General features: G+C 37.9%; 1 long non-coding RNA gene across 2 annotated transcripts in view; it reads left to right on the top strand.

Annotated features, from left to right (window-relative positions):
• The first annotated feature begins 3448 nt into the window (after positions 1 to 3448).
• LOC138149227 (uncharacterized) overlaps positions 3449 to 26928 on the top strand; it is a 33815-nt gene continuing 10335 nt past the window's right edge. For both annotated transcript variants that reach the window (XR_011165263.1, XR_011165262.1), the window contains exons 1-2: positions 3449 to 3615; positions 4038 to 4210. This is a non-coding gene — a long non-coding RNA (uncharacterized lncRNA). The remainder of the gene's footprint in view (positions 3616 to 4037; positions 4211 to 26928) is intronic.

Genomic DNA, 26928 nt, shown 5'->3' on the forward strand with positions numbered 1-26928 from the left:
TCACCAGAAGGGACTCATTTCTGGGGATAGCACATATGGTATGAAAAGGTTGCCAGCTCCAGACAAAGTCCGTAATCTATCCATGGGATGGGAAGATTTTCCTAATTATACTCACTATTATAATTGCTGCGGTGTCAACTGAAGAACATCCTAAACCACCCAATTATACATACCTAAAATGAGGATTCCCCTTCACCTCACTTAAACACCAGCCTTTGGAAGCAAGCAAGGTGGGCTGGGAGAGCAGAGAAATGGTAAAGGGCTCCAGCTGGCAGAACCTGGGGGGAACGATGGCAGTGGTATTAGAGCCAATTATGAAGAGTTGTGGGGGATATGTTAGGGACTCTATAGCTGTGTGATTGGGCAGGGGGTCAAGAGGGTGGTTACATTCTCTGACCCAGGAGAAGGCTATATAATCCCTGACGTGAGGCTTTGCTTTGGGGCTCACTTTGAGAAGTGTTGTGTGATTTGACCAGATGAGACTCTGGACAGCTGTTGAGAGCCCCCCGGCTTTGAAAAACCCAGATGTTGATGCTCCCCTCTCTGGTAACTGTGATTTGGTATGGATGTAATGGTTGGACAATTTGGAAGCCTGTCAGCTTGATCTGTTTCTCTGCCTTGTAACTTCTGTCTGTATATGCTGAAGTTCGGGGTGCTGACCTTTTCCTCCTGAACTAGGTAAACGATATATGTTTGATTGATTAAAGTAAGCTTGTTAACCCATTTTGAGTTGCTTTCCTTTAGAAAAGCAGATCTAAGAACCTGAGTTGGCAGCCACCCTGGGTATGCTGGGGTGCTTGCTGCTACAAGAGCCTATATCAGATTGCATGCTATCTTGAGGAGGGAGAGGAAAATTTAAAACCCAAAAGCTTATAGAAGTGAATGCTGAAAACTAAAAACAAATTAATTAATTAGAAGTAAATAAAAAGCTAAAGAAATGAGTAAATGAATAAATAAACCAATAAAAATCAACAAATGGAGGGATAAATGGATAAATCAATGAATGAATTAATAAAGAGACCAATAATTAAATTTTAAAAGTTGTTTCTGATTCTTCCTTCCCTAGGGTGTTCTACAGTTTGTTTTTTAACCAGGACCAAAGAGTTTTGATGACTACTACTGTATACAGTTTGAGACCTGGTAATACTCTGGCCCTTTCATTTACACTTTTTCTCATTATGTTCCTTGAGTTTCTAGATGTTTTGTTCTTTGAAATGAATTTGGTTATTATTTTCTGAAGATCTAAAATTTATATCTTCAGGTGGAACAGTCATGTGATTAACACATAGAGTTTTGTTGTCCTGGAATCAAAATAATGTTGTGACCTAGAGTATCCAAGAAAAACTTTGGGAGAGAAAATGTTCAAAATATAGGGATTTCAGGAGTATAGAACTTAAGCAAGAGATACCAAATGGAAAAGCTAGGGAGGAAAGAATGGCAAGAAAAATTGAAACCATAGAATAATCAGTGGAAAATCTCATTTAGGAATTACATGCTCTGAAAATTAGAATGGGACCAATGGAGGGAGAAAAAGATTCAATAATACAATAATAAATATTAAAAACAAAACCAAAATGTTTTAAAAGCAGAAGAAAATATAAGAAGAAGAGTATCAAAAACAACTGACCTATAAAATATAATTGAAGAATTATTGGACTATCTGAAAATAATTATTAGAAGACACTCATGAGCAATGAGTGAACTCAATGAACATCATAGCCAAAATCTAGATTTCTAGGCCAAAGAAAAAAATACTACAAGCATCCAAATAAGGAGTTCTAAGAAACCACATAAGGATCACACAAGAATTAGTAGCTGTCACTACTAAGAAGAAAAGAACTTGGAATTTTGATATTCCAAAAGACAAGAGATAAATGTTTACAACCAAAAATAACCTATCTGGCTGGCAAAGTGTAGTATAAATCTTAAGGGGGAAAAAATGAACCTGAGGAGAATTTCCAAGCACTCCTGATAAAAAGGTCAGAATTGAGTATGCAAGTACCAAGAAAAGTACATACAGGCACACATATTTGTTTAATTGAGAGGGAATATGTGAGGATGAATTGTTTACATGTTAATAGAGGAATTTTTTGAAGTGTGGGGTTTTTTCAAGATACTTTTAGAAGCATAAAAATATATCTTTAAGGGTCATAGAGAGGTTAAAATGACAGCATCTGTGGGTTGCTCTGTCCTGTTTTAATGGTCTTAGGAGATAAATAGGAAGAACATGGAGGGGAGAGGAAAAAAAGGAAAGAAAATCACTATGACACAACAGAGGTACACAAGATATATATTATCATAAAGGAAAAGGTGAAGGAAATGGGCATCCCATGAACCTTGCTTTTATCTGAACCAATTATGCCAACATACACATAGACATAGAGATTTTGATACAAAAATGCATTAATCTCAAAAAGAAAAATGATAATATATAGACAAGGAAAGAGTAGAGAGGGGTTTAAGAGAGAGAACAGGGCAGGTAAGAACAGTCATGAAAAAAAGAAAAGTCAGTTGTTGGAGAGAGAAATGTGGAAGGAAATTTAAAAAGAAAGAAAGAATAAAAATCTGGGTTCAGGGTCAGGGTTAAGAGAAGAAAAAAACTGCAACAGAGAGGAAAAGTTTCCTTTGCTTATAAGATCACAGACTTTTAAGTCAGGCAAACTCCTCTTCTACCTTTTTCTTCTTATTTGTAAAGAGGAAGGTGAGGGCAAAGAAAGGAAAAGTATAGGAGGAGAGTATGGAGTAAAATACTGTACACAATTAACAATCATAAGTGTGAATGGGATGAATTCACAGAGAAGGATAGCAGAATGGCTTAGAAAGGAGAATTCACCTATATGCAGTGTACAAGAAACACACTTGTGAAGTGAATAGAACCAGAGCATCATATAGAGTACAGCTATATTATATGATGATCAACTATGGATGACTTAGCTATTCTCAGCAATCTAATGATCCAAGACAATTCTGAAGAACTTCTAGTGAAAAATTCTATCCATTCTCCAGAGAAAGAACAGATGAAGTCTGAATGTACATCAAAGCATACTTTTTTAAACTTTCTTTTTCTTGGGTTTTTTTTTTGGTCTGTTTTCTTTTTCAACATGGCTAATAGGAAAATGTGTTTTTCATAACTACACAGGTATAATTTGAAAGGAGGGGAGGAGATAAGGAGAAAATTTCAAAATTTTGAAAAACAAACATTACAGTTATTTTTACATTTAAGAGAAAAAATTTAATAAACAGGAAAAAAGAAACACTTAAAACACATAGATTTAAAATAAGGGACTCAAGCAAATTCTGTTATGTTTCAGTTAAATTGAAAAAAACAAAGACTCAATCATGATTTCAGATAAGAAAATGGTAGGCATACAAGCTTGTTAACTACATTACTTTTGATTACAAAACTTAAACCAGTTTCACAGCACTCCCCTTCACCACATCCACTCCATAAAAAGGTGTATCCAGCTCCAACTTCAGTAAGCTAGCCTTCATTTGCTTGTTTCACTCAGGGATGCTTATTTGGATGCCATACCTGCTAAGTTCTCTCTCAGCAAAAGCTTTTCATCTTTCAGGTCTACTGGATCTATAAGTGTGTTGACATTTCATGTCCTGATGGTGAGTTGAATGATCTTTACAAAAGTTTTTGTACATTTTTTTGTGTTTTGACCATAGGGAGGAGCCTGGTGTGGTAATCAGGCCAAGGCTGGATAAGCAGACAATTTTTAGGGCACCTTTTCTAGTCCCTTCCTAATCCCCAGGAGGTGAGCAGTCCTTAAAAGGCTACTCAGACACCCAAGGGGCTGCCTGGGTGCTTCCAGTGAGAAACTACCCTATGACCTGGGCTGCCTGTTTACAGGATTGTGACTATAACTCCCAGTGTATCCACACCTGCTGTGTCATCACTTGCCTGTCGCCACAATACTTTGAGATAGGTAAAAATGGTAGAATAATATGGGTGATATCTCTTGATTCATGCGTATATTGGATTTAAGTGAGACAGAGTTGTACAAAATCATTTGCCTCACTCTCTCTTCCAGAGTCATCACAATCCAGTGACAGGACAAAATCAAGGTGACAGGTGATGTCTCAAGAATCAGTGAATGACCTCGACATCTTCTGTCAAACCAAGATCTAAGCACTCCACAATGCCCGCCTCAGCTGCAGTAATGGCCATTGGAACAATTTTTTCTCATGTATCCATTCCACCAGGGTAAGTCTTCACATGTTTGGGATATACACCCACCTAACTCACCAAAAGGTTTGAGACCCCTCAGTTACCTTCAGCCTGGTTTAGACCTTCTGCCAAAACACTTTACCAAGGTATGGCTGCTGTGCATGGTACAGTTTCCTGGAGACAAAGGTGAGAGTCAGGGTGGATCAGATGGACACCAAAGGTGTCATTAACGCAATGACAATAATGGGACAAAATGCCAAAATGTATGGGATGCAAATAAAGAAGTTCTGAGGAGAAAATATATATCACTAAATGATTTAATCAACAAAAGAGAAAGGGCAAATCAGTGAATTAAGCATGCAACTTAAAAACTTGATGAAGAACAAATTTTAAAATCCCCAAGTAAATGAAAAGTAGAAATTCTGAAAATTAAAGAAGGAAATAATAAAATCAAAAGCAAAAAGATCGTTGAATTGATCAATAAAACATTTAGCTTTAAAAAAAACTAATAGGGGGCAGCTGGGTGGTATGTGAATAGAGCACTAGCCCTGGAGTCAGAAGGACCCGAGTTCAAATCCAATCTCAGACACTTAACATTTGCTAGCCATGTGACCTTGAGCAAGTCACTTAACCCCAATTGCCCTGCCTTCCCCCTCCAAAAAAAAAAATTAATGAAATAATTGAACAGTAGCTAATATGATTTTTTTTTTAAAACAGAGGGGGGAAAGTTTGTTGCAAAAATGAAAAAGAAATTAAAGAGAAAATAAAGGAAATTACCAGAAACTATCTTATCTATGTATCAATAAAACTGACAATTTGGAGGAAATAGATGAATACTTTAAAAAATATAAAATATCCAGGTTAACAAAAGAATAAACAAGTTACTTAAATAACCCAGTATCAGAAAAAGAAATTATACAAGTCATAAATATAATCCCAAAGAAAAAAAATTCTAGGATGAGATTGGTTTACTAGTAAATTCTATTAAATATTCAAAGAAAATTAATTCCAATATTTCATAAACTGTTTATAAAAATGAGAAAATGAAGACCACAACTATTAAGGGTTTTACTTGAGGTGAGGGTAAGTATTCTTCTTAGTTGCGGGGAGAGGGAGGTGTGCAAAAAAGGGGACAATAGGAGAAATAGATTAGTTTTTTTTTTTTACAAAATAACAAAAAAAGAATGAAAATCTTATAAAAATGCAAGATATCAATTGATTTTTTTTTCAAAGAAAGAGAGACCTAGTGAATATCCCTGACACATTTGGTGGCACCCATTTTGAGAAATGATAAGAAGATTCAATGTTCTATTAAATCTTTCTACTTAATTGAGCCCTCTGAAAAATCAGGGGAAAGGGGAAGAATTAATTGTGTGTTTAGCAAGGTATATGATCTGAGTCACTTTTCCAGTAGTAGTGGTAATTACTAGAGTGGAGGACAAACTCTGTCAGGTCCTACCAAAGTAGAGAAGCTTCAATATGGGCCCAGGAGAGATTCTACTCCAGGATGACTAAGTATGGAGGAACTTCTCATTGGAAGAATAGCCACAGATGATTTTTTTTTCAATCACAACTTCTAAATGGAGCCTGCAAGTTTAACGGAAAGTGCAATGGACTTCAGTTTCCTAAAGACCTGGGTTTGCACCAAACATTCCTCATCCCTCAATATGATTACTAAACTCTCTGAGCCTCAGTTCCTGTATCTAGGTTTTAGGTATAATAATGCTCACTTAATCTAACGATGGGGTTGTTGTGATGATCAAATGAAATAATAGATGTAAAGTGTTTTATAAATCTTAAACCACTGCAAAATGTTAGACATGAAGATCATCTGTTGGGTACTACCAGGCTTGTAATCTGCACCATCCACACTGATGAAATCATGGCTTCATGATCTATTAACTTATGTTAATTCACTCACCCTCTCCTATCTAGTCTTTCTTGTGACACAGGGTTTAAGGGTCCAGAAATGAAGATCCTATCTAGGGATTAAGCTATTTAACCTTATTATTAGCAGCAACTGAACAAAGCAGTCAGACTAGTTGTAGCTGTTCATATTCCAATGGAGGGCCTCCCCTTCTTTTTCCTCCTCTTAGACTGATGATATGCTCTGTGAGCTTGTCTCTACTTGCCTAAAAGGGGAGAAAAGTTAAGAGACTTTTCAAAATTTTGATGACTCAAAATGCTCTGTTAACTCATCCTACCTCCCCCACCTTTGCATGAAGGGTCCCTGCATGTCTGGAACATGCTCCTTCCTCATCCCTACTTTTTGGCATCCCTCGAGTTTCCCTTAAGGTACGGCTCAAATACTATCGCCTATATAAGGCCTTTCCTAATGTCATCCCACCCTTTTATTGTTAATATTTTCTCCTTAAAGTTACCCTGGGACATTTTGTATTTATTTATCTGTATATATGTTTTGTCTCTTACTAGTGTCTAAGTTTCTTGAAGGGAGGGACTATTTCATTTTTGTCTGTATTTCTCCAACATTCAGCAAAATGCCTTGAATATAGGAAATGATTTGCATATTTGTTAGGGGTTCAGAAGTTGCTATTATTGTTTTTCTTTTAAGGAAACAGACTTAGATGTTGAAATACATTTTAGTATGAGAAAATAACGCTATCTTCAAGGCATAGCATTAAGACACACTTTACCAAGATCATCTTTTCCCCATGAGTTCAAAATCCTATTTGGAAGAAAGACTTTCCAGTTTACTTTGCCAGTATCTGACATTTGTTAGAAAATTAAGTAAGTAAAATACCAAGGCTTATACCTCAAGGAAACCATTGATAAGAGGAAATTCCCCATATACAAAAAATAGTTATAGCAGAACTTTTCGTGATAGCAAAGCACTGGAAACAAAGTAGAAGCCCACCAACTGGAGAAATGGGTAAACAAATTATAGTACATTAATATAATGGAATGATATTGTGCTATAAGAAATTATATGTGTGTGATGTACACAGAGAAGCACAGAAAGATCTATAAAAACTGATTAATGTAAATAGAGCACCATCCCTGGAGCCAGGAGGACCTGAGTTCAAATTTGGCCTCAGACACCTAACACTTACTAGCCATGTGACCGTGGGCAAGTCATTTAACCCCAACTGCCCTGCCTTCCCCCCTCCAAGAAGCAAAAAGAAAAAGCAAAACTGATGCAAAATGAAATAAGAAGAGCCAAAAAAATTAAATACACAGTGACTACAATATAAATGGAAAGAATCACACACAGGCGCGGTCAGATAGCACAGCGAGTAAGAGCACCAGCCCCAGTGTCAGGATGACCTGGGGATCGAATCCAGGCTCAGATACTTAGAACCACACCCAGAAATAACTGGCTGTGTAACCTTGAGCAAGTTACTTAACCCCAATTGCTTTAAAAAAAAAAAAAAAAGAAAGAACCACACACCAAAAAAGTCAAAAGTGAAGGTAACAAAATTATAAAGATCAAGCATGACTAGAATAAAGAGATATGAGAAGACATCTTCATAGGGGTTACACACTAAACATGTTTTCAGACTTTTTCTTTTTCTTTTAATCAAATGTTTTATTAACTTCTAGTTTATATCATTCATTTCCGCAAGATTTTGAGTTACAAATTTTCTCCCCATTTTTCCCCTACCCACCACCCCACAATAGTGATCCCACTAGATATCCCTTCCTTCAATCTGCTCTCTCACATATCTTCTCCCATACCTCTTCCAACTTTCAAGTAGGGAATGGTGGATATCTATGCCCCAATGCCTGTATATCTTATTTCCCATTTACATGTAAAATAATATTGATGTATATGTGTGTGTGTGTGTATATATATATATATTTTTTTTAAACATTTGATTTTAAAACTTTGAATTCTAGATTCATTCCCTTCCTCCCTTGTCACCCATCCTTACTGGGAAGATAAGCAATTCAATATACCTTGTACATGTGTAGCTATGCAAAACATTTCCATAGTAGATATATTGTAAAAGACTGACTATATTTCCCTCCCTCCTATCCCACCTCCCACTTGTTCTGTTCTCTACTTTGATCCTGTCCTTTTTCAAAAGTGGGTGCTTCCAACTTCCCTCCCCCCCAGGCTGTCTTCCCTTCCATCATCCCCCCTCTCGTCCCCTTCCCCCCTACTCTCCTATAGGGTGAGATATTCTATTTAGTGTGTATGTCATTTCCTCCCTAAGTCAAATTCAATGAGAATAAGGTTGACCCATTCCCTTTTGACTTCGTGTTCTTCCCTCCATTGTAACCATTTTCCCTTACTTCTTCTATAAGAGACAGTTTACCCCAATCTGTCTCTCCCTATCTACTCTAATTATATTCCTCTTTCACATCTTAGTTTCACCTTTTAAGTATCATCCCTTCCCATTGAACTGATCCTGTGCCTTCTATCTATGTATACCTGTAAACATATATACACACATTCACATATGTATTCATAATATACCTGTATAACCTCCTGTATAGACATATATATGTATGTGTGTGTATATATATATATATATATATTCCCTTCAAATATTCTCATACTGAGAAAAGTTTCATAAGTTACAATTATCATTTTTCCATGTAAGAATGTTAATAGTTCAACTTTGATAAGTTCCTTATGATTTCTTTTCCCTGTTTACCTTCTCATGCTTCTCTTGCTTCTTGTATCTGAATGTCAAATTTTCTATTCAACTCTGGTTTTTTCATCAGGAATGCTTGAAAGTCCTCTATTCCACTGAATGACCATATTTTCCCCTGAAACATGATATTCAGTCTTGCTGGGTAGGTGATTCTTGGTTTTAATCCCAGCTCCTTTGCCCTCTGGAATATCATATTCCAAGCCCTTCAATCCCTCAGTGTAGAAGCTGCCAGATCCTGGGTTATCCTGATTGTGTTTCCACAATATTCAAATTGTTTCTTCCTGGCTGCTTGTAATATTCTCTCCTTAATCTGGGAATTCTGGAACCTGGCTATAATATTCCTAGGAGTTTTCTTTTTGGGATCTTTTTCAGGAGGTGATTGGTGGATTCTTTCAACCTCTATTGTGCTCTCTGGTTCTCAAACATCAGGGCAATTTTCCTTGAGAATTTCTTGAAGGATGATTTTTAGGTTCTTTTTTGATCATGGCTTTCAGGTAGTCCAATAATTTTTAAATTATCTCTCCTGGATCTATTTTCCAGGTCAGTATTTTCCCAATAAGATATTTCACATTGCCTTCTATTTTTTTTGGATCTGTTTAATAGTATCTTGATTTCTCATAAAGTCACTAGCTTCCATTTGCTCCAATCTAATTCTGAAGGAATGATTCTCTTCAGTGAGCTTTTGAGATTCTGTTTCCATCTGACAAATTTGGCTTTTTAAGGCATTCTTCTCATTGCCTTTTTGAGCCTCTTTTGCCATTTGAGTTAGTCTATTTTTTTAAGGTGCTATTTTCTTCAGTCAGGTTGTTGACTCTCATTTTGTAATTTTCTTGCATCGTTCTCATTTCTTTTCCCAATTTTTACTCCACTTCTCTTATTTGGTTTTCAAAATCCTTTTTAAGTTCCTCTGTGGTCTGTAACAAACTCATATTTTCTTGGAAGCTTTTGGCGCAGAAGTTCTGACTTCACTGTCTTCCTCCTGTTCCATGCTCTGATCCTTTTTTGTCCCCAAAATAGGAGTCTAATGTTGGATTCTTCTGTTTGCTTTGCTTCCCTCATTTACTCATATTGCCACTCAATTATTTGACTTTTCGGCTTTTTTGCCACAATAGGACTCTGCTACCAGACAGGGGAGCTTTGTACCAAATGCTGGGGTTTTCTCAGCTGCTGGAGCTATTATTGAGTGCCCTCTCAGAAGCCTCCACACTCTCTGGCAAGCTGGTCACACAATCCAGGACCTCTACCCTAGACCACAATCCAGATCCAAGTGGGTTAAAGCAAGAGCTATTACCACTCAGACTGGTCTATTGGTCCCCCTACCATCTGCAGGCCAGGAGATGAAGCTGCCACATGGCCGCAGCACCTCAGTGGCTTCTCCCTACAGGGGATAAAGGCCAACTGCTCTCCCAAACTACTGGATCCCAAAGTCCACACTGCACTGACCTCTCACTTTGTCCTTAGCATCTATGGGTTGATAATTCTGGAAACAGCCACAGATGCTGGTGATCTGAAGTCCCTCCAGCTGGTGGCTGGTCAAACCCACCCCGAGGCTAAAACCTTTGGCTTGTGCGGGGCTGAGGTTGGCTCCCAGAGCTCTGCACTGGCTACTTCCTGCCAGCCTGCCGGGCTGTACTCAGTAGGAAGTTAACTTCTCTGTGTCATTTTATGGGTTCTGTAGCTCCAAAGTTTGTTCAGAGTCACCTTTTACATGAATTGGAGGAAGTGAGAGCCAGAGCCCCAGCAAAAGTCCTGTTTCTACTCTGCCATCTTGACTCCACCCCCCCCCCAGATCTTTTCAATGTATTGGTCAGTTATGCTTATATTTTTTTCCTCTTTCAAAATTACAACTTATTATATGGGATGGCTCTTTGGGAGTGAAAGAGGGAGCAATACTGGGGATACCTATAATAGTGTAAAAAAAGAAGCAATTAAAAAATTTTTAAAGAAAGTTAAGTAGATGGGCACTGGGGTTAACTTCTCTAATATCTTGTCATCTGTGGTCAGAAGTTAGACTGAGCCTATTTAAAAACGATATTTAAGGGAGCAGATAAGTCTAATTGTAGCCTATTACTGGCTCTCTGAGGAGAGCATAGTGGTGGCCAACCCCTGCCTTCCAACTCCTGCTTTGCCTCCTTGGAGAATGGTGGGAGGAGAAGAAGCTAGAGATATCTATTTTGCCTCCCTTTGAGCCACATAACATTTGCATGCTGCATGAAAGGATGGCCCTTGCTACATAACTATGCACAATCAAGCTATCTCTAGGATAAATTTGAAATAGAGTTCTAAATAGAGAACACTAACATTAAAAGGGCTTTTATGAAAAGTTTCCTGTAAAAAATGAGATTTTCTCCAATACTTGAAAGATGCCAGGGAAGCCAGGAAAGGAATATAAGTACAGGCAACCAGAATACCATGTGTAACACAGACTCCCCCGGTCTGCCCTGTCTGAAGGTCAGCTGTGTCACATTTCACCCTTCCACCCAAGGTTCTCAGGTACCCTTAAGGAGGTTTGGGGGATGTCTAGGTTCTCTGAAAATGGCTCTAACACACAGCCATGGTATTTCCTCAAGTGACCTGCACCCCAATTCCATTCAGTTACTAATAGTTGGATTAGTTTTTACAGAGAAATATTTACTTCAAAGGTATGAGAGACAGATTCAGAGCTTAGCTCAGTTCTAACAGAGCACACACCCATTTCCCACTCCAAAACTTCCCTTGGCCTCAAGTCTAGGGACAGAGCCTTGAGGGTCACCTATGCTTAGTGGATAGAAGAAGAAGAAGAAAGCAGTATAATGATGATTGTCACATGTGCAGAATGAGTGTTTCTCATGTGGAAAACGTAGAAAACCTATTTCCAGAAGAATCAAGATGACATGTAAGGGAATGTGCCTTGGAGAGACAGACTATGGAACATGTGGAGAGACATTCCCTGCTTGCTAAGATTGGCTAATTACACGTTGAAGAGGACTCTTTGATTGGCTGCAGAAGCATTCAAGAAAGTCAGTCAGCACCTGTATAACCAATGTTTAATTGCTTGCCTTATCTATGACCAGGTAGGGGAGGGGGGAGAGAGAGAATTTGGAACCCAAAGTTTTAAAAAAGGAATGTTTAACATTGTTTTTACATGTAATTAGGGGGGAAATAAATAAATAAACTCTTTTTTAATCAGTCAAGGGAGGGCTAGGTAGCACAGTAAATAGAGCACCAGCCCTGGAGTCAGGAGGACCTGAGTTCAAATCTAGCCTCAGACACTTAACACTTACTAGCCATGTTGGGCAAGTTACTTAACCCTAATTGCCCTGCCTTCCCCACTCCAAAAAAAAACAAACAGTCAGTAAGCATGCATTAAGCGCCTACCCTGTACCAAGCACCATGTTAAGCACTGGGGATACAAAGAAAGGTAAAAGAGAACTGGTCTTCAGAGAGTTCACCGTCAAGTGAGGGAGACAACATGAAAGCGGATGGGCACAAACAGGCCGTGCAGGGGGCAAAGGGAAGATAATCAACAGAGGGAAGACGTTAGAATCAAGAGAGAGCATGAAAGGCTTCCTGTAGAAGATGCTCTTTTGGTGGGGAGAGACATACAGCATTCCAAGCATGAGGAACAAGAAAATCTTGTTCATTGGGCAGCAAGGAGGCCAATGTCGCTGGATCAAAGAAGATATTTAAAAATTATTGACCTGCCTGAAAGCCATGATCAAAGTAAGAGCCTGGAAAGCATCCTCCAAGAAATTCTCAAGGAAAACCGCCCTGATGTTTGAGAACCAGAGGGCACAATAGAGGTTGAAAGAATCCACCGATCACCTCCTGAAAAAGATCCCAAAAAGAAAACTCCTAGGAATATTATAGCCAGGTTCTGAAATGCCCAGATCAAGGAGAGAATATTACAAGCAGCCAGGAAGAAACAATTTGAATATTGTGGAAACACAATCAGGATAACCCAGGATCTGGCAGCTTCTACACTGAGGGATTGAAGGGCTTGGAATGTGATATTCCAGAGGTCAAAGGAGCTGGGATTAAAACCAAGAATCACCTACCCAGCAAAACTGAGTATCATGTTTCAGGGGAAAATATGGTCATTCAGTGGAATAGAGGACTTTCAAGCATTCCTGATGAAAAAACCAGAGTTGAATAGAAAATTTGACATTCAGATACAAGAAGCAAGAGAAGCATGAGAAGGTAAACAGGGAAAAGAAATCATAAGGAACTTATCAAAGTTGAGCTTTTAACATTCTTACATGGAAAAATGATAATTGTAACTGATGAAACTTTTCTCAGTATGAAAATAGTTGAAAGGAATAGAAATATATATGTCTATACAGGAGGTTATACAGGTGTATTATGAATACATATGTGAATGTGTGTATATATGTTTACAGGTATATATAGATAGAGGTCACAGGACCAATTTAATAAGAAGGGACGATACTTAAAAGGTGAAATTAAGAGGTGAGAGAGGAATATAATTAGAGGAGATAGGGAGAGACAGAATGGGGTAAACTATCTCATATAGAAGAGGCAAGGGAAAATTGTTACAATGGAGGGGAAGAATAGGAAGACAAAAGGGAATGGGTCAACCTTATTCTCACTGAATTTGGCTCAGGGAAGGAATGACATACACACTAAATAGAGTATCTCATCCTATAGGAGAGTAGGGGGGAAGGGGATGAGAGGTGGGATGATGGAAGGGAGGGCAGGCTGGGGGGCAGGGAAGTTAGAAGCACCCACTTTTGAAAAGGGACAGGATCAAAGTAGAGAATAGAACAAGTGGGAGGTGGGATAGGAGTGAGGGAAATATAGTCAGTCTTTTACAATATATCTACTATGTTAATGTTTTGCATTAGCTACACATTTACAACCTATACTGAACTGCTTATCTTCCCAGTAAGGGTGGGTGGCAAGGGAGGAAGGGAATGAATCTGGAATTCAAAGTTTTAAAATCAAATGTTTAAAATATATACTATTATTAATACTATTTTACATGTAATTGGGAAATAAGATATACAGGCACTGGGGCATAGTGATCCACCATGCCCTACTGGAAAAGTCTAAGGGGGTATGGGAGAGAGCAGATTGCAGGAGGGGATATCCTGTGGGACTGCTATTTTGGGGTGGTGGGTAGGGGAAAAACGGGGAGAAAATTTGAAACTCAAAATCTGGCAGAAATGAAAGATGTAAATCAGAAGTTGATGAAGCATTTGAAAAATGAAAAAAAATCACTTTGATAGTGTCTGCAGGCAATCATAATTTCATGAAACTTAGGTGAACAGTAGCTGAGCGGAAAATGGACTGGAGTAAGGAGATACTTGTGACAGGGAGATCAACCAGCAGGGCCTGCACCAGGTGGTGTAAGTGTCAGAGAATAGAAGGGAATAATGGAAAAATGTTTAAACCCATCAGCTTCAACTACTTTTTATTTGCCTCATTTGGTTCTGGAGAATTTGTGATTCCTTCACTCACTCTCTTTGCCCTGTGAAGGGAATGGAGTTTCCCACTTTTGGAGTTTCAAAAGGTCAGGAGAATAAACCCTAGGAATCAGAGTCAGAGCCCTGGCCAAGGACTGCAGCCAGTCTAGCACTGATGCCCTAAGGTGCAAGAAGCAATCTTCAAGAGGACTTTTAGCTTCTCCATCTAAAGAAAGCTGAGACAAGAATTCATCTGACAGATATGTACCTTTGAATGTGAACTCAGTGGTATCAATACCATGTAGCAACTGAACTAAGTTAAGCCTATTATCTAAGAAACCAGGGTAATGTAGGAGAAAGTTTGATCATAAGCTTAGGGGAAGAATTTTTAGGTTTATTCTGACCATGTATTTGAAATAAATATCCTCTTGAGAAGCTATGATGTTAAGTGGTTAAATAGACTTTTGTTTCATTCTATGACCCATCCTCTTTTACCTTCTTACTCTCTCTTGGGCATTTACAATCCCATTCCATGCCTTTCTTTCTCCTTCTGATGACTCTAGAATGGGCTTTAAAAATGTTGTTAGCCTTGGATCCCTACTTCTGAGAGCAGGGAGTAAAGCACTGGTTTTATCTAATGTATGGGAGCAATGGGGATGGGATTGGAGAATTGAAGATGGGAGGAGCTCTTTAATGAGCCAACAAATAAAGGATATAGTTTTGTACTTATATCCCCAGTGCCTAACACAGTATCTGACACACAGAAGGCACTTTAATATTTGCTCATTGATTTTTTTTTCAGATATTTGGTTACCTTAGAAGAACAGATATTTTCCTAACTGTTCAGTTACCCATATCTCAGTGTCTTTTGCTAATGCAATGTGCATGTTCTTGCTCACTCTCTCAAAGGACCAGGAGGATCAGATATCCTGAGGGGCTTAAGAGTAGTCTTTTTTTCTACTACCATCTCTTTGGGTCTCACTCCCTTTGTTCCTTTCACTGTTACAGGGCCAACAATCAACAACACAGATTTAACCACCTTTGTTCAGTCAAGTGCTATGGAAGCTTAATGGTGTTTTGCGCTGTTAAGTAGCTTCTTAACAAAGATGGAAGAATGACTGCAAAAATTATAGACTTGTACTTGGGGATAATGGAATGATACTTCTTGGTCTCTTGGTCCCCATGATAATGTGGGAAAGAAGTATTCCAAAGAGAATCAGCCATATAGCAGGACCACTTATTGCCATTAAAAAAAAAAAAAAAAGAAAAAGCGGTTATTATCTTCTTTAAGGTCTCCCTCAGATGTCCAGCAGGGAGGGAAGGAGAAGGAAAGTATATTTTTCCTCTCTTCCAACTTTCAGCAGTTAGAGTAGCTGATCATATATGGCAAGAAGTACACATACTTGTCTGAACAAAGCTGAAACTAAACCTCAAATCTCTGACTGCCTCTTGTACTTTGAGTTTCTTTCCCTGAACGCAGGTGACTTCTTGGCAGCAATCTCATGAGTTTGAGAGTTCAAGAGCTCCTGGGTTCCAGATATTGTTGCGCAGCAGAAGATAATCTCCACATCAGCTTCTCATAAAATAAAATGACCAACATCAGGAGCATACTACAGATGCAAGGACTAGACTCAAGCCATGACCAGGCTTGCCAGAAGGTACAACCCTTGAGTAAGTCGCTCAGGTAGTACAGATCTGAAATCAAAGTGAAATTCCCATTCAGTAATCCCACAAATATTTCATATTTTAATGTTTTAAATTGTCAAGCTCCAGAGTATAGTACAATAGTAGTGATCCATTTCACGTGTAATTTATCAATGCATACTTAGGAGTCTTTTGTGTTACCAATACCTTATTTGTAATGGAGGAGATAAATAGTTGTCTTTACCTCATCTACAATCTTATAATTACATATTGAGTGTCTTTCTAGACTGTATCCTATTAATCCTTTCCAGGGATAACTAAGACATGGGCCCATTCCTAAGCTCTATTTTCAAGATTTTCCCCCAGAGTTGTACTCTAGAGTGGGAGGTACAATGAGCCAGAGAATATGAAAAAGAGAGTTACCCTCTCTTTAGAGGTCAGACTATGTTGACAAGTGAAAATCAGTTTGATTGGTATGGCCTCAGCCCCCCAGAATACAAGTATACCAAGGCTAACAAACTCAAAGATTGGACATTAACCCTTCTCAGCCTCTTGCTAAAATGGTGCCATATGGGTTGTGACCTACTTTCCTATTCCTCATTCCTATTTCTCTGTTCCACATTCCTCCTCCTTATTAGATAATTTAGAAATGTTCTCTGGGGAGGCTAGGTAGCACAGTGAATAGAGCACCAGGCCTGAAGTCAGGAGGACCTGAGTTTAAATCTGGCCTCAGACACTTAACACTTACCAGCTGTGTGACCTTCGGCAAGTTGCTTAACCCCAATTGCCCTCCAAAAAGAAAAAGAAAATGTTCTCACTTTACTGGTCCTATAGATCAATGCCTCTTACTGAAGGGAGTCACCTGTAGAAAAAATTCAAGCCCTAAATAGATAACAAGGCAGTCCCTGATTGGAATCACATTGGCTCTTTGTTTCAAACAATACATGTGTCCCAAAAGTCTTAGTGCAATTTTATGCTATTAAAACTTAAAAATACACTAAGACTTTTGAGACACTTTATCTAAATTTGATTCTGAAGGAGCTGGACCTTCTACCAGAGAATAGAAACCTATCCACCACCAAGCCTATTGGTGCTTGGAGAACACATGCTAACACTGACTGGTCTAATAGCTTCCTCTTCCCCTTATGAGTAGCAAGAAAATTTGTCAAAGTTATCTCCATGTGAGCTGATGCTTTTCATCTAGACTCCCTGCCTTAGAGGCTACCCAAGATTGAATCATGTTTAAGTGAGTCCAAAATTGAAATATCCTGGCGGAGGGAGGAGCTTCCTTGGCTATGGATATAGATAAACATGGATCTTTGTTATAAGCCACCGTAGAAGAAAGTTTCTTATGATAAGAGTCATCCTTCCAAGAGATCTTACTGATTTTTCCCTCTTCTTCCCCTCCTCCCCCCAACCCTCTCAACAATGACAACTTGCAGGAAAAGTACATGATTATACACATACATTTGCCGAGTCAAATGCAGTAGTCAAAGAAAGAAGATGACAGTTCAAAGACTACATCTGGGAAGCTGAAGATAGATAGATGGCAAGCCACATACTTCTGCTACAAGTCACCATTGCTGGTGGCAGTGCAGTTGTTATTCTCTAAGAGACACAAGGGTAGATATGAAGAGTTCAATAGCTGAGATCTTCCTTCACAAGTATCTCGCTTCTCTGATTCTGCTACATGATTCCTCTGTTTTTAAAAGTTTCGCTAAAGTCAAAGGTGTGCCCCAGCCAACTTTAACTGGCTTGCAGAGATTATTGTTAGATTTTCAGTGTGAGCATTTATATACCTCAGAAATTTGTGGTGGCTACAAATCAGGCCTTGATTTATTGTTTTGTTGATTGTCCAGACTTAGGAAAGTGTTAATAATGCAGATTAAATTTAAAAGAGTGATCTTACATTCCTTCCCTCCTCCCTCATCCCCAACCCATGGTAAATATTTACCAGCACAATCCTGACTGAATGGTAAATTCATCATTTCCTGCTGATTCTCAACTCAGCTTCCTGATCTTTTTTATACAAATAAACCAATCAGAATCTAAAAGGTGCCCACTCTTCATAAGGTGAAAATGAGCCAAAGTTGCATACCTTTGATAAAGGCAAATATGGGCCATTCAAAATCTGAATAAAAGAGCATCTCAATGTCTTTGCTACCTACCTGCCAACATCCTTGAATCTCATCCTGGAATGTAAAGAGGCAGGAGGAGCGCTAGGTATTATTGATCAGGAGTCTTAAATACCCCCCACTTAAAAACCAAAGACTGGCCATCCCCCCACAGTAAAGTGCTAGTTAGTGCCCCTTGAATTACTGAAAAACCATTGGAGTGGAAAACTGGAGACCTAATAGAGAGCAGATTATATTCTCTGGGAGCCTAGCAGGCAACATGAACTTCCAAAGATAGGGTAGGACTGACCTAGGATTGTAGGATACACAGGACACAAAAGCCTGTGAGGTAACTGGAGTTAGAAGATCACTGTGGAAGGTTGGAAGAGATTTTTAAAGGCTTTAGGGGAACAAGATGTCATGGAAAGAACACTGGGTTGGTAGTCAAAAGATCTGACTCCATTTCTAAGTTCTGCCATTTACTAGCTTTGTGACTTTGGGTAAAACACCTATGGGGCTCAGTCTCTTCATCTGTAAAAATAAGGGGATTGATATAGACTCCAAAGTAGGCACCCAAATGCCCTGGTAGACCATGGAATGTTCTTTGGGGTCATAGCTTAACCTCAAAGGGTGTATGATCAACCAATTGCAGGGTTAGGGTGATGCGTTGTATGCCACCTTCCCCCTACCCATAACTAATGGTAAGTTTGTCTCAACCATAACTGCAATACCCTCTTCGATATTACCTTACTCCAAACTCTTACACTGATGGTTTGTCATCATGGCACCATGACATGTCAGGGCATGAATACCTCAGGGAAGTTATTAGCTAACCCAATCCAGGTACTGTTAGCAGCTATATGGGCAAAATTCCCTATTATTTTATCCTTATTTCATCCACTTAAGATTCATGTTTTTATGGAAGTTTTATGTGTATAATTTATATAGTACAGTGTAACTTTTAAATAAGTAAATATATATATATGGAGAATACATGCTAAACATTTTTACTGATAAGTGTATGTGATCAAAAAAGTTTGGAAGTCATAGGACTAGAAGGTTTTTTGTTTGTTTTTTAATTTTTACTCATTTTGAACTTTTTATTCAATTTATTTCTTTTATTCTGATCATAAGAAATAAAATAATCATTTGCATAATAAAGAGGGACAGGAAAACAGAACATTGCACCTGAAATTGCAGATCTATGTACAACTTGCTATTCTTTTCCAATATATGACAGTTATCATGTGACTTTCTTTTTTTTTCCCTTCACCCTGCCCCAAACTTTGAGATGGCTGCCATTAGACACAAACCTGTATGTCCATGTATATACATACACATACATATATATGTACATACATACACACATATGTATGTCAGTTCTTTCTCTGAATTCAAACACCATCTTCTTTCATAGGATCTTTGAGATTAATTTTGGTATTTATAATAATCGGAATGACTTGGTTGCTCGAAGTTCTTCTTAAAACAGTAGTGCAGTTACTACATACAGTGTTCTCTTGATTCTGTTCATTTCACTCTTCATTATTTCATGAAGGGCTCTCCATAATTTTCCAAAATCATTGAGCTTATAATTTTTTATGGCAAAGTAATAATCCATCATGAATATGTACCACAATTTGTTTGGCCATTCCCCAATTCACAGGCATCCCTACAATTTCCAGTTCTTTGCTACACAGACCTAATAGTAGTATTGCTGGGTCAAAGGGTATAGACAGCTTAATAACTCTTTGGGCATAATTCCAAATCTCTCTCCAAAATAATTGGATCAGCTCAGAGATCCACCAACAATGAATTAAGGTCCCAATTTTTCCACAACCCTACCAACATTTGTCACTTTCCCCTTCTATCTTTTTAACAAACTGATAGGTATAAAATGATATCTCAAGGTTGTTTTAATTTGCATTTCTAATCAATAATGATTTAGAGCATTTTTCCATATGATTATAAAATTGTTTTGATTTCTTCATTGCAAAACTGCCTCTTCATATCCTTTGACCATTTATCAATTGGGGAATGACTTGCATTCTTATAGTTTTGACAAAGTTCTTTATGTATTTGAGATATCAGACCTTTATCTGAGGAACTGTCTATAAAAATTTTTTCCTAGTTTTCTGCTTTCCTTCTGATATTGACAAGATTTGTTTTATTTGTACAAAACTTTTTTAATTTAATGTAATCAAAATTATCCATTTTGCATCTCACAAGACTATCTCTTGCTTGTTCATAAATTGTTCAGCTGTCCATATGTCTGATAGGTAATATATTATTTGTTCTTCAAATTTTCTTTTAATATCTCCCTTTGTATCTAGGTCATGTATCCATTTTTACCTACCTTATCTTGGTAATTAGTGTAAGATATTGGTCTATGCCCAACTTCTGCCAAACTACTTTCCAGATTTCCTAACAATTTTTACCAAATAGTGAATTCTTACCCCCCAAATTTAAAGTCTTGACACTTGTCAAACACTAAGTAACTATATTCGTTTGCTGCTGTAGATTGTACATCTACTGTTACACTGATCTACCTTTCTATTTCTTAGTACCAGATAGCTTTGATAATTACCACCTTATAATATAGTTTAAGATCTGATACTACTAAACCTCCTTCCTTTACATTTTTTTCCATTAGTTCCTTTGATATTCTTGACCTTTTGGTTTTCCAAACAACTTTGTTACTATTTTTTCTAGCTCAGTAAAATAATTTTTGGTAGGTTAATTGGGATGGCATTGAATATATAGATTAATTTTGGTAAAATTGTGATTTTTATTATATTGGCCTTGCCTACCTATGAATAATTATTATTTCTCCATTTATTTAAACTTGATTTTATTTGTGTACAAAAGTTTTTTATGGTTTTGTTCATATAGATCCTGGGTTTGTTTTGGTAGGTGTATTCCCAGATATTTTATACTATCTTCAGTTACTTTAAATGGGATGTCTCTAGCTGTCTCTTCCTGCAGAGTGATATGTAGGAATGCTGGTGATTTATATGGGTTTATTTTATATTCTGCTACTTTGCTGAAATTATTATTTCAATTAAATTTTTATTTTTAGTTGAGTCTTTAGGATTTTCCAAATATATCATCATATCATCTGCAAAAAGAGATAATTTTGTCACCTGATTGCCCACTCTGATTCTTTCTATTTCTTTTTCTTCTCTTATTGCTATTGCTAGGGTTTCCAATACAATATTGAATGATATTGATGACAATGGGCATCCTTGTTTCATGCTTGATCTTACTGGGAAGGCTTCTAGCTTATCCCCATTACAAATAATGCTTGCTAATAGTTTTAGGAAAATACTTCTTATCAATTTAAGAAAAAGTTCATTTATGCCTGTGCTTTCAAGTGTTTTATTAGAAATTAGTGTTGTACATTATTGAATGCTTTTTCTGCATCTATTAATATTTTCATATGATTTTTGCTATGTTTATTATTGATATAATCAACTAATAATTTTCCTTATGTTAAACCAACCCTGAATTCTTGATGTGAATCCCACTTGGTCATAAGGTATAATATTTGTAATATATTGTTGTAATCTTCTAGCTAGTATTTTATTTAGGATTTTTCATAAAACCATCTCCTAGTTTTATTTATTAATTCATTGGCTTTCTTACACTCAATTTTATTAATCCCACATTTAGTTTTTGAGATTTCCAATTTGGTGTTTAATTGGGAATTTTTAATTTATTCCTTTTTTAGTTTCTTTTTAATTGCATACCCAATTCATTGGTCCCATCTTTCTCTATTTTATTGATATAAGCATTTAGAGATATAAATTTTCCTCTGATTATTGCTTTTGATACATCTCATAGGTTTTGATATGTTGTCTCATTATTGTCACTCTCTTTAATGAAATTATTGAACCAACCATGGTTGGTTCTTTAGTCCATTTCTGCTTTTCTGCATTTGACTATGTTTTTATTCTCCAATATCTGTTCAGTCTTTGTAAAGGTATCATGTACCACTGAGAAAGGGGTATATTCCTTTCTATTCCCCTTCCACTCTCTCCAGATAGCTATCATACTTAGTTTATTTAAGATTCTATTCACCTCCTTAACTTCTTTCTTATTTATTTTTCGGTTAGGATTAGATGATTTTTAAGATCCCTTCCAGCTCTGACATTCTGTGATTCTATAACCTAAATTCTAATCCTCACTCTAGAACTAACTTGCCCTGAGATCTTGGGGAGATCATTTAACCTTCAGTTTTCTAATCTATCAGATAAGAAAATTTGAGTAGATAATTTCTTCTTGCTGTTGTTTGTCCTTCATTCTTGAAGAGGACCATGACATTAGGAAAATGATGCCATGACTTGCAAGTGAATTCCATTTAAATGAGGGAGGCCTATGCAAAGTCACCCACCTCACTTTCTCCTCATCTCAGTCCAGTGACAAGATATTGATCAGGACAACTGGAGATGACCCCACATTCAATCTCTTAGACTCCTCCTAAACCCAACATTCTATGATCCTACAATGAAAACTTAACCTAGGACTGACTTACCATGTCTGACATCCAGACTTTGAAGAAAGCAAAGGGAAGATTTTAGCTATTATATATATATATATATATATATATATATATATATATATATATATATATACATTTTTTTTAAAGCAATTGGGGTTAAGTAACTTGCTCAAGGTTACATGGCCAGTTATTTCTGGGTGTGGTGCTAAGTATCTGAGCCCGGATTTGATCCCCAGGTCATCCCAACACTGGAGCCGGTGCTCTTACTTGCTGAGTCACCTGGCTGCCCCTAAGCAATTGGGGTTAAGTAACTTGCTCAAGGTTACACAGCCAGGTGTTCCTGGGTGGGTACTAAGTGTCTGAGCCTGGATTTGATCCCCAGGTCATCCTGACACTGGAGCTGGTGCTCTTACTCACTGTGCTACCTGGCCACCCCTAGCTATTATATTTTAACATCCTTATTTCTACTCTGTGGACAGACATTATATTCTAGCTGCCCTAATCCTGCTGCTATTACCCACAAACAGCTTGATTAACCCAGTCTTTGAACTATTTCACCAGCTATTTCACCTTTACCTTATTCAAATAAGAAAGCCAATTATATAGTGTCATCCAAGGAGTATGGGAAGGAATCTGGCCAAAGAATATGGCTGTCCTTGAAGAGCTCCTCGACCTTAAGATCCCACTATTAGGGAATAGTTCCTTTGATAAAAGAAATTGTTCCTCTTTAAAATGCAAATACCATTGGGAAAAGCTAACCATTATCATTTATTTTTATCTTGTTGCATATTCTACCAACTCAACCTGGAAGAAACTTCAGAAACCATATGGTCCAGCCTCTATCTGAATGGGAATTTACTCTCAACATCCCTAATGCTGATCATTCAGCCTATAAGCAAAGATATTCAAAAACGGGAAGTTCACAACTTTCTAAATCTAGAGTGTCCCATTCCACTTTCAGATAACACTAATTATTAGTCAGTTTTTTTCTGATGTTGCACCTAAATTCACCTCTTTATAGCTTCCACCCATTACTCCCGGTTCTGCTTTCTGGGGCTAAGAACAAGAAGTCAATTTCTCATCTATATGACCTTTTTTTTTCCCCAAATATAGCCAATCCTCAGTAATCATAGTTTCCTTATTTGCAAATTTGCCTACTTGCTAAAATTTATTTGTAACCCCAAAATCAATATTCACAGTACTTTCATAGTCATTCACAAATATGCAAAGTAATGAAAAATTTGAGTTTATAATTGTAAACATTCTCAGCTGAGGCTGACCAAGGTGAGACTCTGCCTTCTTGTTTTAGTTCCTATAGTAGAAACAAATGTTCTTTTTATGGTCTATTTAGTTCCTTAATTTTTTCCCCACATTTTTCTGTGCTTTTTGGTGATTTTTGCTATTTAAAATGGTCCCCCAATGCAATACTGATGTGCGAATGCTCCTAAATACAAGAAACCTATGAAATGCCTTATGGAGAAAATGCATGTGTTAGATAAGTTTTGTTCAGGTGTGAGTTATAATGCTGTTGACCTTGAGTTGAATGTTAATTAACCAATAATTGTACATCCAGAAAAGGAAAGAGGAAATTAGTCCAATCTGTATGTGAAGTCACTCAGAAAATGCTAAAGCAAATGATGTGACCAGAAACTCCCAGGAATTTAACCCTGTATTTCCCAAAGGAACAATGATTTCAATTCACTAATTCAGTATTTGGGGTGACTATAGAAGATAACCTCAAATGACAAGAACTAATTGTATTTGAAATCCAATATCATATTTCCTTCCTAAGCTTTTTCTTCTCTGGACTTAATGTCCTTATTTCCTTCAACTGACCATTGAAAGATAATTTCCAGTCTTTTCACTCTCCTGGTCATCTGCCTCTGGAATACTCCATTTTGTCAATGTCCTCCCTAAAGGAGAGAACACAGTACTCTGGATATAGTCTAACCAGGGCAGAGTGCAATGAGACCATCCTCTTTGTCATTCAAATACAGTGATCCTATTAGCACAGCCAGAGCTGGCAATAGCTTCTTCAGCTGCCATGTCATTGTTGTTGTTGTGTTTGTCCTTTGTTCTTAAAGAAGACCATGACATCAAGGAGGCGATGACATGACTTGCAGTTGACTCTGATTTCAGTGAGAGAGGGCTGTGAAGGTCACCAGTCTCACTTTCTCCTCTTAAAGAGAGGATATGCATCAGGATGACTGGAGATGGCCCAGGATGCAGTAGGAGACCCTGGCTGGCCCTTTTAGGCTAAGGTCTTTTCAGGTTCTCACTTTAAGCAAGGTAACACCCATTCAGTGAATAGGTCTCTTTAAGAAGTAGGGGGGGGGGGGGGGCGCAGCACCAAGATGGCAGAGTAAAAGCAGGGCCTTGCCTGAGCTCTCCACTAAATCCCTCAAATACCTGTTAAAAATTACGCTAAACAAATTCTAGGGCAACAGAACCCACAAAAATAACAGCATGAAACACATTTCCAGCCCAATACAACCTGGAAGGTCAACAGGAAAGGTCTCTTGTACCAGTCTGAGAGAAGACCGCAGTCCAGCATGAGCCACACTGACACAGACTGGGCCAGACTAGGCCTTAAGGGACTGAATTACTAGCAGCTGTGGTGGTTTTCAGACTTCTCAACCCACAAATGTCAAAAACAGCTTAGAAGGTCAATAGAAGGTCAATCCAGACCTGGATGGGAGAGGAGCAAGGTCCAGCCCCACAGTGATGGTGCAGACTGCAGCAGCAGTGACTGCTTCCAGATGTCTTGACCCACAGACAGTGGAGGAATCAAGCTGCTGATCAGAGGGGGATTGCCAGGATCTCTTTTAATGAGGCAGGATTCTCTTGCTTGGACTGTGTTTGGATCTAAGTAGCAGTCCTGGGGCAAGTAAAAGCACTGATGTGATGGAGCTTGTGGAATCCTCCTCACAGTTCCAAGGCAAAAAAGAGTTGTGGTCACTCACAGGCCAGAACACAGACCAGAACACCTCTCCTTTGATCATACAACCTTGGGAGAACTGAAAATTGACAGATCCTAGCAATATCTCTAAAAAGAGCTGCACAAAACCCCTGAAGCTTGGGACAGTACACCCTCTACACTAGAACCAAAGACCTACCTTAACAACAATGAGCTAAAAAATCAAGTAATTGGTCAGAAAAATGAGCAAAAAGAGGGAAAAACATCAGACCATAGAATCATACTTTGGTGACAAGGAAGATCAAAACACACAACCAGAAGAAGATAACAAAGTTAAAGCTTCTACATCCAAAGCCTCCAAGAAAAATATGAATTGGTCACAGGCCATGGAAGAGCTCAAGAATTATTTTGTAAATCAAGTAAGAGAAGTAGAGGAAAAATTGGGAAAAGAAAATGAGAGTGATGGAAGAAAATCATGAAAAATGAGCCAACAACTTACTAAAGGAGACCCAAAAAAAGCTGAAAAAAATAACACCTTAAAAAAACCAAGAGATCCAAAAAAGCAATGAGAAGAATGCCTTAAAAGGCAGAATTGCCCAAACGTAAAAGGAGGTCCAAAAGCTCACTGAAGAAAATAATTCCTTAAAAATTAGAATGGAGTAAATGGAAGCTAATGACTTTATGAGAAATCAAGAAATTATAAAACAAACCCAAAAGAATGAAAAAATAGAAGACAATATGAAATATATCATTGGAAAACAACTGACCAAGAAGTAAGTCAAGGGGCGGCCAAGTAGCACAGCGAGTAAAAAGTACAGGTTCTAGTGTCTGGATGACCTGGAGATCGAATCCTGGGCTCAGACACTTAGCACTCACCCAGAAACACCTGGCCATGTAACCTTGAGCAAGTTACTTAACCCCAATTGCTTAAAAAAAAAAAGTAAGTCAAGGGATGACCCTTTTAATAAAACAAAAAAAATCAAACTGGGAGGGGAAGACCCTCAGGGTTACTGACCAAAAGAGAAAGAGTTACTATTTACATTCACCCTGAGCCAGGAAGTCCCAAAAAATAGCTGTAAGTGGTGCTTGGGCAGGGACCTATTGTCCAATCTATGAGCTCTAGAATGAAATGGACTTAAGGTTTGGTCTTTGAATTCTAGCCAGTAAACCCCAAGTTAACTAGGCAGTTTTCAGACATCAAAATTTACCTTCCTTTGGCGAAGAGAATGACAAGGAGATGGAAAAAGAGAGAGAGAAATAGGAAAGGGAGGTGGGGGAGGAAGAGGGAGATAGAAAGGGATAGGATGGGCTGAGTTATCCAACTATCTAAGTCCCCATTCAGGCAGCTCGGACTACTCACAGGTGTGTTTGTCCTTCAATCTTGAAGAGGATGATGACATCAGGGAGGTGATGACATGACTTGCAGGTGACTTTGATTTGAGATAGGAAGGGCTGTTCAAGGTCACCATCCTCACTTTACTCTCCAGAGCCATTTGGATCCAGTGTACAGATCTAAAACTACCAATTTTTCCCCCTACACAATTTGTTGTCTAA

The sequence above is a fragment of the Petaurus breviceps genome, unplaced genomic scaffold, assembly GCF_028583685.1.
Source record: "Petaurus breviceps papuanus isolate PSGF00001 unplaced genomic scaffold, PetGlider_PUasm1.0 90845, whole genome shotgun sequence".
NCBI lineage: Eukaryota > Metazoa > Chordata > Mammalia > Diprotodontia > Petauridae > Petaurus > Petaurus breviceps.